The sequence below is a fragment of the Oncorhynchus clarkii genome, unplaced genomic scaffold (assembly GCF_045791955.1).
Source record: "Oncorhynchus clarkii lewisi isolate Uvic-CL-2024 unplaced genomic scaffold, UVic_Ocla_1.0 unplaced_contig_7913_pilon_pilon, whole genome shotgun sequence".
Lineage (NCBI taxonomy): Eukaryota > Metazoa > Chordata > Actinopteri > Salmoniformes > Salmonidae > Oncorhynchus > Oncorhynchus clarkii.
In genome coordinates, this window is record NW_027260857.1 from 87,288 (window position 1) to 100,858 (window position 13,571).

A 13,571-nucleotide genomic window follows, 5' to 3' on the forward strand; every position below is an offset into this window, starting at 1 on the left:
TGGAAAGAGTATAAAAGTTATGAGGCAGACTATTTAAGACGTACACAGTGCTCCCATTGTCTTATATTATTGACTGATAATGTGTTTACCTGTTACCGGAAGGTTGCAAGTTCAAACCCCCGAGCTGACAAGGTACAAATCTGTCGTTCTGCCCCTGAACAGGCAGTTAACCCACTGTTCCTAGGCTGTCATTGAAAATAAGAATTTGTCCTTAACTGACTTGCCTAGTTAAATAAATAAAAAAACATGTTTAATATAAGTTGATTTTTCTATTAAAAATGTAAATATACAAATGTAGACCAACCATGGATCCACAGAACACTAAAATGGCGAAGATGACTCTTTCTGGTCATGCTCAAGAGTTTTACTGCGCATCATTTTATTCATTTAACCTTTATTTAACCAGGAAACTACTGGAGAAACCTTGTTTGCAAATGGGGCAATAGCTCACCAGGAAATAGTCAAAATTGCATTGAATATTAAAAAATATATATATATATTTTTTGACGTTTGAATGTAGAGTGTGCATTCAGAAGAATTAATACAAGTAGGCAGCAGGCCTATAATAATATTTTTTACCATTCGGCAAACAGTGTTACAAAACCACCTATGGATCCTAGGCAAAGCTAAATGGTCTGTAACCTGATTTAATACTGTGTGCATTTACATGAGAAGTCAGAGTATGCAGGTCGTGTTGTATGCATGTACCTCAATGAAACAGCAACCGTACCTAGGTCCAGGTCCAACTCCGTCTCCTTGGTCGGCCAGCCCAAGCAGATTATTGTGTTCAGTTCTCATCGATGGGGCTGTGGTGGAGAAGGTTGAGAGCTTCAAGTTCCTTGGTGTCCAAATCACCAATAAACTAGAATGGTCTAAACACACCAAGACAGTCGTGAAGAGGGCATGACAAAGCCTATTCCCCCTCAGGAAACTGAAAAGATTTGGCATGGGTCCTCAGACCCTCAAAAGGTTCTACAGCTGCAACATTGAAGCATGACTGGTTCCATCACTGACTGGTTCCATCACTGCCTGGTACGGCAACTACTCGGCCTCCAACCGTAAGGCACTACAGAGGGTAGTGGGTACGGCCCAGTACATCACTGGGGCTAAGCTTCCTTTTTTTAAATTTTTTTTATTTCACCTTTATTTAACCAGGTAGGCTAGTTGAGAACAAGTTCTCATTTGCAACTGCGACCTGGCCAAGATAAGGCATAGCAGTGTGAACAGACAACACAGAGTTACACATGGAGTAAACAATTAACAAGTCAATAACACAGTAGAAAAAAGGGGAGTCTATATACATTGTGTGCAAAGGCATGAGAAGGTAGGCGAATAATTACAATTATGCAGATTAACACTGGAGTGATAAATGATCAGATGGTTATGTACAGGTAGAGATATTGGTGTGCAAAAGAGCAGAAAAATAAATAAATAAAAAAACAGTATGGGGATGAGGTAGGTGAGAAATGGGTGGGCTATTTACCAATAGACTATGTACAGCTGCAGCGATCGGTTAGCTGCTCAGATAGCAGATGTTTGAAGTTGGTGAGGGAGATAAAAGTCTCCAACTTCAGCGATTTTTGCAATTCGTTCCAGTCACAGGCAGCAGAGAACTGGAACGAAAGGCGGCCAAATGAGGTGTTGGCTTTAGGGATGATCAGTGAGATACACCTGCTGGAGCGCGTGCTACGGATGGGTGTTGCCATCGTAACCAGTGAACTGAGATAAGGCGGAGCTTTACCTAGCATGGACTTGTAGATGACCTGGAGCCAGTGGGTCTGGCGACGAATATGTAGCGAGGGCCAGCCGACTAGAGCATACAAGTCGCAGTGATGGGTGGTATAAGGTGCTTTAGTGACAAAACGGATGGCACTGTGATAAACTGCATCCAGTTTGCTGAGTAGAGTGTTGGAAGCAATTTTGTAGATGACATCGCCGAAGTCGAGGATCGGTAGGATAGTCAGTTTTACTAGGGTAAGTTTGGCGGCGTGAGTGAAGGAGGCTTTGTTGCGGAATAGAAAGCCGACTCTTGATTTGATTTTCGATTGGAGATGTTTGATATGGGTCTGGAAGGAGAGTTTAGAGTCTAGCCAGACACCTAGGTACTTATAGATGTCCACATATTCAAGGTCGGAACCATCCAGGGTGGTGATGCTGGTCAGGCGTGCGGGTGCAGGCAACGAACGGTTGAAAAGCATGCATTTGGTTTTACTAGCGTTTAAGAGCAGTTGGAGGCCACGGAAGGAGTGCTGTATGGCATTGAAGCTCGTTTGGAGGTTAGATAGCACAGTGTCCAAGGACGGGCCGGAAGTATATAGAATGGTGTCGTCTGCGTAGAGGTGGATCAGGGAATCGCCCGCAGCATGAGAAACATCATTGATATATACAGAGAAAAGAGTCGGCCCGAGAATTGAACCCTGTGGCACCCCCATAGAGACTGCCAGAGGACCGGACAGCATGCCCTCCGATTTGACACACTGAACTCTGTCTGCAAAGTAATTGGTGAACCATTTCCTGCCATCCTGGACCTCTACACCAGGCGGTGTCAGAGGAGGGCCCTAAAAATGGTCAAAGACCCCAGCCACCCCAGTCATAGACTGTTCTCTCTGCTATCGCAGGCGGTACCAGAGCGCCAAGTCTAGGTCCAAAAGGCTTCTCAACAGCTTTTACCCCCAAGCCATAAGACTCCTGAACAGGTAATCAAATGGCTACCCGGACTATTTGCATTGTGTCCCGCCACCCCCCAACCCCTCTTTTACACTGCTGCTACTCTCTCTTTCTCATCTATGCATAGTCACTTTAACTATACATTCATGTACATATTACCTCAATTAGCCCGACTAACCGGTGCCCCCACACATTGGCTACCTGGACTATCTGCATTGTGTCCCGCCACCCACCACCCACCACCCTCCACCCACCAACCCCTCTTTTATGCTGATGCTGCTCTCTGTTTATCATCTATGCATAGTCACTTTAACAATACCTATATGTACATATTACCTCAATTAGCCCGACTAACCGGCGCCCCCGCACGTTGAGTCTGTACCGGTACCACCAGTATATAGCCTCACTACTGTTATTTTCACTGTCATTTTACTGTTTTTTTATTTCTTTACTTGTCTATTGTTAACCTAATACCTATTTTTTTATAAAAATAATTACTGTTGGTTAGGGCTTGTAAGTAAACATTTCACATTTCACTGTAAGGTCTACACCTATTGTATACTCAGCCAGAAGGCTGAAACTTGGCCGCAAGTGGATCTTCCAGCAAGACAATAACCCCAAGCACACATCAAAATCCACAAAGGAAATAGTTAACTGACCATAAAATCTACATTTTGCAATAGACATCTCAGTCTCCGGACTTGAACCTCATTGAAAACCTGTGGTCTGAATTGAAGAGTGCAGTCCATAAGTACAGACAAATTATATCAAGGATCTGTTAACGATTCTGAATGGAGGAATGGTCTAAGATCCCTCCCGATGTGTTCTTCAATCTCATAAAACATTCTAGAAAAAGGCTCAACGTTGTTATCCTAGCATGGGGAGGGTGCTGGAGTATTGAAAACAGGGGATCCAATCATTGCTATCCTTTTGAGATTTCTTTTATTACTTGTTTAACAAAATCTCTTTCTCTGAGCAAATTTGTTAATATAAAATGTTTTTGTTTTTTAAAATGTTGAGCATACAATATAGCTCAGTATTTGTATTTGTTTTTATACAGTATTTTTTGCTCATCTTTATCAAAGGATCCAATAATTTTGGGCACCACACAAAAAATGTACTACAAAAGGCCCCAAACCAAAACATTCAATCCAAAACCAAAGGCCCACATGCACCTGAAACTCCAGCAGCCTCACAGCTCTGAGAACTGGCACACTGACTGATCACCTGCACCTGTGCATAATCAAGAATTCCTGGCAGAGCACAGCACCTGACCAGTTGGTGCTGCCACCTGGCGATTGATTGTGGAAGTGGTAGTGTAGTGTCATGCAACTTATAACTAAACTACCTAACCTATTCCATCACAGCATGTGTGTCTAGCTAGCCAATAAACTTAGGGTGGCATATAGACTTACAGAATCCACTGAAATTATGATTACATTTATATTAAAGTACTTGAGTGTTTGTAAACTAATAATATTGCTATTTTCGACAGAAGGAAGGGTCGACACTATCTGGCCAAGTTGCAAAGTCAAAGCGACTAACCACGTGTGTGAATAAAAATATGAATTACAAGCAGTTTATGAAAACATTTTCAGGGGCAACATTAACCAGCAGCCATCGAGTAAACCTTGCACCAGGGACATTAGGGATGTAATTATTATCCCGATTCTGTTGCAAAACGTTTTGTCTGTTGCAAAACATTTTGCAACAGAAACCGTTTACTCCAAAAGGAAAACACAAACGATTTTATTGGACAAATCCAGGTAGGCTCCTCCCCGCTTCGTTACATTTGCTCTGTTTTCTTTTGTTCAGTTCTTATTTAAGAATAAACCCAGTTTCATCAGCTCTGTACTGCTCTGTGTTTTAATTTTACACCAGCAGATGGCAGTATCTTCCCCACTTGGTATCTCTCCAAATTCAATATGAGCCCTGTACCAGTAGGTGAGATGAGACTGGCAGTCTAATTCTGGAAGCTTTTTGGACCTAGACTTGGCGGACTGAGCACGCACCCCTGAGAGGCCCCAGTGTTGAGGATCAGAGTGGTGGATGTGTTGTTACCTACCCTTATCATCTGGGGGCGGCCAGTCAGGAAGTCTAGGATCCAGTTGCAGAGGGAGGTGTTTAGTCCCAGGGTCCTTAGCTTAGTGATGAGCTTTGAGGGTACTATGATGTTGAACGCTGAGCTGTAGTCAATGAATAGCATTCTCACATAGGTGTTCCTTTTGTCCAGGTGGGAAAGGGCAGTGTGGAGTGCAATAGATATTGCATCATCTGTGGATCTGCTGGGGCGGTATGCAAATTGGAGGGTGTCCAGGGTTTCTGGGATAATGGTGTTGATGACCAGCCATGACCAGCCTTTCAAAGCACTGTAGTCATTTAGGCAGGTTACCTTAGTGTTCTTGGGCACGGGGACTATGGTGGTCTGCTTGAAACATGTTGGTATGACAGACTCAATCAGGGAAGGTTGAAAATGTCAGTGAAGACACTTGCCAGTTGGTCAGCGCATGCTCGGAGTACACGTTCTGGTAATCCATCTGGCCCAGCGGCCTTGTGAATGTTGACCTGTTTAAAGGTCTTACTCACGTAAGCTACAGAAAGCTTGATCACACAGTCGTCCGGAACTGCTGATGCTCTTATGCATGTTTCAGTGTTGCTTACCTCTATGCGAACATTTAGCTCATCTGGTAGGCTCGTGTCACTGGGCAGCTTGCGACTGTGCTTCCCTGTGTAGTCTGTTATAGTTTGCAAGCCCTGCCACATCCGAAGAGCGTTGGAGCCGGTGTAGTACGATTCAATCTCAGTCCAGTATTGACGCTTTGCCTGTTTGATGGTTCGTCGGAGGGCATAGCAGGATTTCTTATAAGCTTCCGGATTGAGAGACCTGCTCCTTGAAAGCAGCAGCTCTACACTTTAGCTCAGTGTGGATGTTACCTGTTAACCATGGCTTCTGGTTGGGGTATGTATGTAACAGTACAACTTTAGACCGTCCCCTCGCCCAGGGTCCCTGGGCGTGAACCAGGGACCCTCTGCACACATCAACAACTGACACCCACGAAGCATCGTTACCCATCGCTCCACAAAAGCCGCGGCCCTTGTGAAACGTGCAAGGGGCACTACTACTTCAAGGTCTCAGAGCAAGTGACGTCACCGATTGAAACGCTATTTAGCGTTCACCACCGCTAACTATGCTAGCCGTTTCACATCCATTACATGTACGTACAGTCACTATGGGGACGACGTCATCGATGCACTTATTGATGAAGCCAATGACTGATGTGGTGTACTCCTCAATGCCATCGGAAGAATCCCGGAACATATTCCAGTCTGTGCAATTAAACAGTCCTGTAGCTGACCACTTTTTTATTGACCGAGTCACTGGTGCTTCCTGCTTTAGTTTTTGCTTGTAAGCAGGAATCAGGAGGATATAATTATGGTCAGATTTGCCAAATGGAGGGCAAGTGAGAGCTTTGTAGATGTCTCTGTGTGTGTAGTAAAGGTGGTCTATAGTTTTTTCCCTCTGGTTGCACATTTAACATACTGGTAACCCTCTATGGTATGGTGTTTCCCTCAGGCACCAAACCACCTTTTTGGACCTCACACCGCCCCTATAATTTTTTTAAATAAAATTATATTTTTGGGAACAGAAAAATGTATTGAGATCAGATGCTTCATCGATGAGAATATTAGCAGAATGTGGGCCCAGTTTCACCTACTTCCCTCCTTTCCCATGCACGACTCGACTTCCTCTCACTACCATAGTTGTAAGGGCATGTTTCAGCTTTATAGCCCTGTGACGTGTCTGGGTTACTGTAATAACCCAGACAACAATAACCCAGATACTACTTGTCAGTGAGCACTGCACTAAGGTATGAAGGCGTAACATGCCCAAAATAGCTACTAGCTTTCCGGATCCACGTCAAAATGTCATTTTGCCTATTGATTTAATATCCAACAGAAAAACACAACTGCAGCTGAGTAAGTTAACATGTTAAAATCTGTATGGATGTTACTTCTTCCTTCTCTTCTTTTCTGTGCCCCGCCCTAAAACATTTTAACTCCCAGTCATTAATTTGCTTGGTTTCAGCACCCACGGCAATCATGAGCAGCTCCGTAAGTAGAAATCAATAATACAAATTACAATATGAATCATCTTAATATTACTATTAATACCATGTTAATATTACATTAAGTTGTTAAAGATTCATTTTTCTATTTACAGAGGCAGGTACCACCTAAAAAAAGGTTAGTGTCAATTGGGATCACTTATGATAGTGCAAGATAAATATAGACTAATATATACATCTATACATATATGCTATGATTTTTGCATTTGTGAGATAATTGTAGATATTATTAAAATAGTTAGTTCAGCAAATGTGTTTCCTTATCTTGAAAGCAGTCTATGGACAAGGGCAGACTGCAATCTACACTTTTATTTCATTAACTAGCCACTTACAACTAATGCTAATAAGCATTTTAGGACCCAAAAATAAAAGCTCTCCCTTTACCCCTTTCCGTATGTTTTAAATGTCATGTCCAGATCATCTCTTAAATTGATTGTCACTCAATGACTTGGTTTTACATTATTTTGCAATGATTATGGCATGATTTAATGGGATACTAGGCATTTTGGCAATGAGGCCCTTTATCTACTTCCCCAGAGTCAGATGAACTTGGAGATATAGTGTTTATGTCTCTGTGTCCATCTAGTATGAAGGAAGTTAGAGGTTGTTTCGCCAACTGGAAGTCTATGGGTATCGACTAGCATGGTAGTCGATACCCATGAGAGGTTGACTTGAAAGTAGTGCCAACTGTCATTTGTTAGCAGTGGCTAGTTAATGGAAACCAAATTGTGGATTACAGTTAGTTCTTATTCACATATTGCATTCAAGCTAAGAAAACAAACTATCTAAAAATGTAATTACGCTGAACAATCCCTTTAAGGTGTTCAGAAGTAGTTAACATTCAGATTTATTTCCAGAGTAAAAAGCACATTTTTTAGGTTACTGTGCTGTAGAATTTAGTATTTCATTTGTGTTAAGCTGTTTTTCAAATTATTGTAATAAAGTTCAATTGTTAATTACCTAGTGTCGTAGTTGATCAGAGTTGTTAAATTGCTTAACTAGTGAAATTGCACAACTATAACAAACAATGCCAATTTGTGTGCTGAAGAGAACAAAGAAGACAGTGTAAAATAAAGAAACACAACTTACCTTCTCATTATGAGGGCAAATGGGATAACAGCTCAAACGGAGTAGGGCTGCTTGAATTGGGTTTGAACAGCATTTAAAATACAATCATTACTTACTGTACGTGATCTTTATTAAACTTTACAATACCACTTTTAAGGGAACCAACAACTACATATACGAAACGGAGGATAATAAATGGAGAAAGCTTAAAGTCATCAGGAACAGCATTTATTGGACAGGTTATAAAGTTATGGAATAGTCCCCTGTGCGTGGGAGTTGACAGAATAGAAGATTACGTGGAAAAGGTACACATCGCCTAATTAAATACACTAATCAAACGCCTAAAATACATTCTCACACATTTAGCACATTTTTGGTTTACTATACATTTCATCAGGTTACAAATTAATTGTTTCCAGAACAAACCATTATTAATTGATCTTGTTATGTTATACATTGTTCATTAATTATGTTATTAATTATTAATGTCTGTTAAAAGTTGCTTCACAGCATCTTTTTCTTAGGTCACATTCATGAGGTCGGTCTTCTTCCAAATGACTTCTTTGAGTCTCAAGCGGTGAAGGACGAATTAGAAACAAGATTTCAAATGGCATTCCACAATTACATGTCTCCACCCCGTCAGACTCCATTTTCCATTCTTCTGACTTTGGTAAGTGTGTAAATGGAATGTACAGTTGAAGTCGGGAGTTTACATACACTTAGGTTGGAGTCATTAAAACTCGTTTTTCAACCACTCCATAAATTTGTTGTTAACAAACTATAGTTTTGGCAAGTCGGTTAGGACATCTACTGTGTGCATGACACAAGTAATTGTTCCAAACATTGTTTACAGACAGATTATTTAACTTATAATTCACTGTATCACAATTCCAGTGGGTCAGAAGTTTACATACACTAAGTTGACTGTGCCTTTAAACAGCTTGGAAAATTCCAGAAAATTATGTCATGGCTTCAGAAGTGTACCTGTGGATGTATTTCAAGGCCTACCTTCAAACTCAGTGCCTCTTTGCTTGACATCATGGGAAAATCAAAAGAAATCAGCCAAGACCTCCGAAAAAAAATTTGAGACCTCCACAAGTCTGGTTCATCCTTGGGAGCAATTTCCAAATGCCTGAAGGTACCACGTTCATTTGTACAAACAATAGTACGCAAGTATAAACACCATGGGACCACGCAGCCATCATACTGCTCAGGAAGGAGATGCGTTCTGACTCCTAGAGATGAAAGTTATTTGGTGCGAAAAGTGGAAATCAATCCCAGAACAGCAGCAAAGGACCTTGTGAAGATGCTGGAGGAAACAGGTAGAAAAGTATCTATATCCACAGTAAAACAAGTCCAATATTGACATAACCTGAAAGGCCGCTCAGCAAGGAAGAAGCCACTGCTCCAAAACCGCCATAAAAAAGCCAGACTACGGTTTGCAACTGCACATGGGGACAAAGATCGTACTTTTTGGAGAAATGTCCTATGGTCTGATGAAATAAAAATAGAACTGTTTGGCCATAATGACCATTGTTATGTTTGGAGGAAAAAGGGGGAGGCTTGCAAGAAGAACACCATCCCAACCATGAAGCACAGGGGTGGCAGCATCATGTTGTGTGGGTGCTTTGCTGCAGGAGGGACTGGGACTGGCATCATGAGGAGAGAAAGTTATGTGGATATATTGAAGCAACATCTCAAGACATCGGTCAGGAAGTTAAAGCTTGGTCGCAAATGGGTCTTCCAAATGGACAATGACCACAATCTTGCTTGTGGTCAAATGGCTTAAAGACAACAAAGTCAAGGTATTGGAGTAGCCATCACAAAGCCCTGACCTTAATCTCATAGAAAATTTGTGGGCAGAACTGAAAAAAGGTGTGCGAGCAAGGAGGCCTACAAACCTGACTCAGTTACATCAGCTGTCAGGAGGAATGGGCCATAATTCACCCAACTTATTGTGGGAAAGCTTGTGAAGGCTATCCGAAACGTTTGACCCAAGTTAAACAATTTAAAGGCAATGCTACCAAATACTAATTGAGTGTATGTGTATTCCCCACTGGGAATGTGATGAAAGAAATAAAGCTGAAATAAATCATCCTCTTTACTATTACTATGACATTTCACATTCTTAAAATAAAGTGGTGATCCTAACTGACCTAAGACAGGGAATTTTTACCAGGATTAAATGTCAGGAATTGTGAACTGAGTTTAAATGTATTTGGCTACGGTGTATGTAAACTTCCGACTTCAACTGTATTTAACCTGAAGCTTTTGTCCTTGACCAATTTCCACACAAAAAAAATTAGCAATAAACAATGACAATAAAACACATGATATAAAACATGTAATGTCCATGTATCTTATCATTTGTAGAATATTGCATGTTTCATTTCGTTTGTTTTCAGGCTGTCAGGTTTTGTGGTCATGAGGACGAAGATAAAATACAAAAACATCTTCTACGTTTCCTGGAAGCATTGGAATTGCCCCCCAAAATAAAAGGCGAGAGTAACTACACTAACTACTACACTCTGGAGGCTACTGTCATAGCTGTGTGCTACAACGAAACCCCTGGAGCCCTCAGACCAGTGAAGTACTATGGAGCATCCCTGTCCTGCAGAGGGGAGAGAGCAAGGAGAATTATGATCAATCAGTCATGTCTAAACGTGTGGCATGACTATGTGTCTTATGCAGTGTTGTCATTCAGACATGATGAACAGGGAAACGGTATCATCTTCCCTGGCACCGTAAAATGCAGAGCATTCTACAGGAATCACCAGGCCAATCGTTATGAAGACCGAAGGCCGTGCAATAACTGTGGGGATCTTTTCTCTCTCGCAAACCCTGAGACGGACAGAAATGACTTTCCCTACGGAAACTGTGCCGAAACGGAGTGCCTGAGTAAACTTATTTTCAAAGATAAGGATGTCAGGAGCAATATGATTTTGGGAATCTCCTACACAAGGGAAAACCTGAGAGGTCTTAAAGAAAAGGCAGCAAAAGCTTTGGAACAGAGTCTTATGGCATAGGTCTACTTAGCACCTCTGAACAGTGTGCATTTGGCCGTCATTTTCAAACCAACTGCAAACTGTGACTGTGTAAACTTCTATTATGTGATCAGGATGTCTGCAGCAATATGAGTTTTGTACACTACACAAGAGAAAATGTCTTAGAAAAATGACAGAAAATGATTTTGAACATTTAGGTTTTGTTTCACACAGGTTTTATACGTGGTGTTTTTGCTGTGTTTGACTTGGAAGTTTCCTCTGAAACTACAAGAACAATGGTGTTCTTTAATCACTCAACTGTGATTAAGGCAACTGTGCCAGAGTCATAATGCACAAGTAAATGGTTTCTGTCACTGAGAGTTGTGAATTACAGCTCGGACAAACAATACAATTATTACCACTAATAAATAACAGACATAAAAAGCAGCCACCTTGGGAATACAGTTGTTTTACTTTTGGTTTGGTCTTTGTGTTTGGTTGTTTACTTTTTATTTATTTATTTTGGGGGATGTTTAATTGTAATAAGCTATCAACTTTGACCCTTGTCAAATAGTCTGCCATGTGCTTTGTGTCACAGTGGAAAATGAATGAAATGAAAATGAACACATTTCTGATGTGACAGGAAACTGCAGAAAGGGTGTGACACTGAACTTGTTTGAATGTATTCAGTGAAACCCCAGCTAAAAGAGTGGACTAAAACAGACAGCACCATGAATATCTAACATTGTGCTTCTTTATGACACAAACTTATCTTGTAAATATTTTGAATCCATCAATAAATGAGAATTGTTAAAAGTTGGTTGGATGTTTTAGTTTCCTTCCCGTTTTCTGTTATAACTTGGACCAGATCTCTCTGGCAAAATACATTTGATCTCAAAGTGAAATAAAACCGGTTTTGGGGCGAACTCAAACTCCCACCACCAGTAACACCTACTTGGGTGATGCATTACAGCCATGCTGTAACAGAGAGGACTCACTACTCACTCATGTATTTATTGTAGGTTTAAGTGGTCATCTTTACAAGTGAAGAATGGAGGGCCAAGATAAAATGTCAGTGTGAGTTGATCCCTAACAGCAAAAAAAAATAATTGTAGAGTACTCCTACTGTTTCCACAACAAAACAGGAAATGTGGAATGTTTTGATCTGAGGTCAGTTAACCTTAAACCGGTTTTGAGAGGACAGCCTAACACAATCAAGAACATCTCTTCTGTCACTGGTCCAGTTTGTACGTTTCCAGATTTTGAACAGGATAAATGCATGTTAATATTAATGTGTCAGACAGAAACTCAAGGGAAGTTTTGTATCACACATTTTCAGCATATTGGACGATGACTGTATTCATGTTTACCTAATAGTTATTGAGCACTGTGGAACAAATAAATAGACAATATTAACATCAAGTAGAGATGTTTTTGGTTATAAGAGGACATTTCAGATATATTATATTGACTCAAACAAGAGAGAAGATTGAACCAGTTAGACTCGTCTTAAATGTTATGTTATTGTGTCCATTAGGCCACCAGTTAATGTATTTGAAACATAGTTAGTCTAATCAGATAAATGTTTTGTGTTATATCTAGATTGTCTGAGATGCCTCAACCATAGAGGGGAAGGTTTAGGCTAAGGCTTTGTAGTCGGCACTCTACAGCACAGCGATAACAACTGGCAACACCCTCATGTTCTCTCCAGTCTGCTGGAGAAACGAAACCTCAGAGCAACAAGCCTCACGTCCTACAGTTAAACACTAGCAGTAAAACAGTGGTAAAATAATAAAAAGCACAGAGATGAGTGATAAAAGGCTGTGTTTGTGTTTGTTATGGAAGAGGTCCATATGAGGGAATTGATCTTTATTGACTCATCATATGAATGTACCAATATCCTGTAATGTACTGTAATTTCTTTCTAAGACCAAACAGGAAGTAGGAAAATAGCCATTGTGGATTTCCAAAACAAGCGTTTCCATCCATTTATTCTAGGGAAAACCAGGACATAAAGATACATTTAATTGAAACAAATGCAGTACAATAACATGCTTGATTATTGTTATACTGTACAATGCCAAACACATTTGATACCGTTCCTTTTACTCCATTCCATCCATTACACTCCATTCCATCCATTCCACTCCATTCCATCATTACACTCCATTCCAGACATTATTATAAGCCGTCCTCCCCTCAGCAGCCTCCACTGCTTTAGATGTGTTAATGTCAGAGTAGATAGATGTGTTTGCAACTTAGCCTGTTATCTTCCTCCCAGAATATAGGGCAATGACTACCGTAAAATAGATGAAGATCCCCAACATTGGTTAAATGATCTGTTTATCATGACTAGTTCAGTTATCACACATTACTATCAGTAGTAGTTAGTTCTACAGTACCATGAGGACATCTAGTAGGTATTGTGGTGTGGCTCATTTCAAAAGGTGCCCTGAACACAGCAATACAACAGAACAATGCCACACTACAAAAGGATAACTCTAACAAAGATAAAACAACCAAAATAAAACACTACAAGTTACAACTTTCAACATTACAACCACAAATATCTCTTCATTTAAATCAAAATAACTGCAACTTACTGTATATTCAACACACCTAATACTAGACTGTTAAACTGCCCTGGCAGCAACAGGGAATCAAGTTGCAATGAGTTCTGCAGGCAATTCCAAGAAAGGGGGGCATCAAAACTGAAAGAGGATCT

General features: G+C 40.7%; 1 long non-coding RNA gene across 1 annotated transcript; it reads left to right on the forward strand.

Annotated features, from left to right (window-relative positions):
* Positions 1 to 7,951: 7,951 nt before the first annotated feature.
* On the forward strand, positions 7,952 to 11,288 carry LOC139401939 (uncharacterized). The gene is made up of 3 exons (XR_011633189.1): positions 7,952 to 8,167; positions 8,362 to 8,532; positions 10,268 to 11,288. It is a non-coding gene; the product is annotated as an uncharacterized lncRNA (long non-coding RNA).
* Positions 11,289 to 13,571: the final 2,283 nt, after the last annotated feature.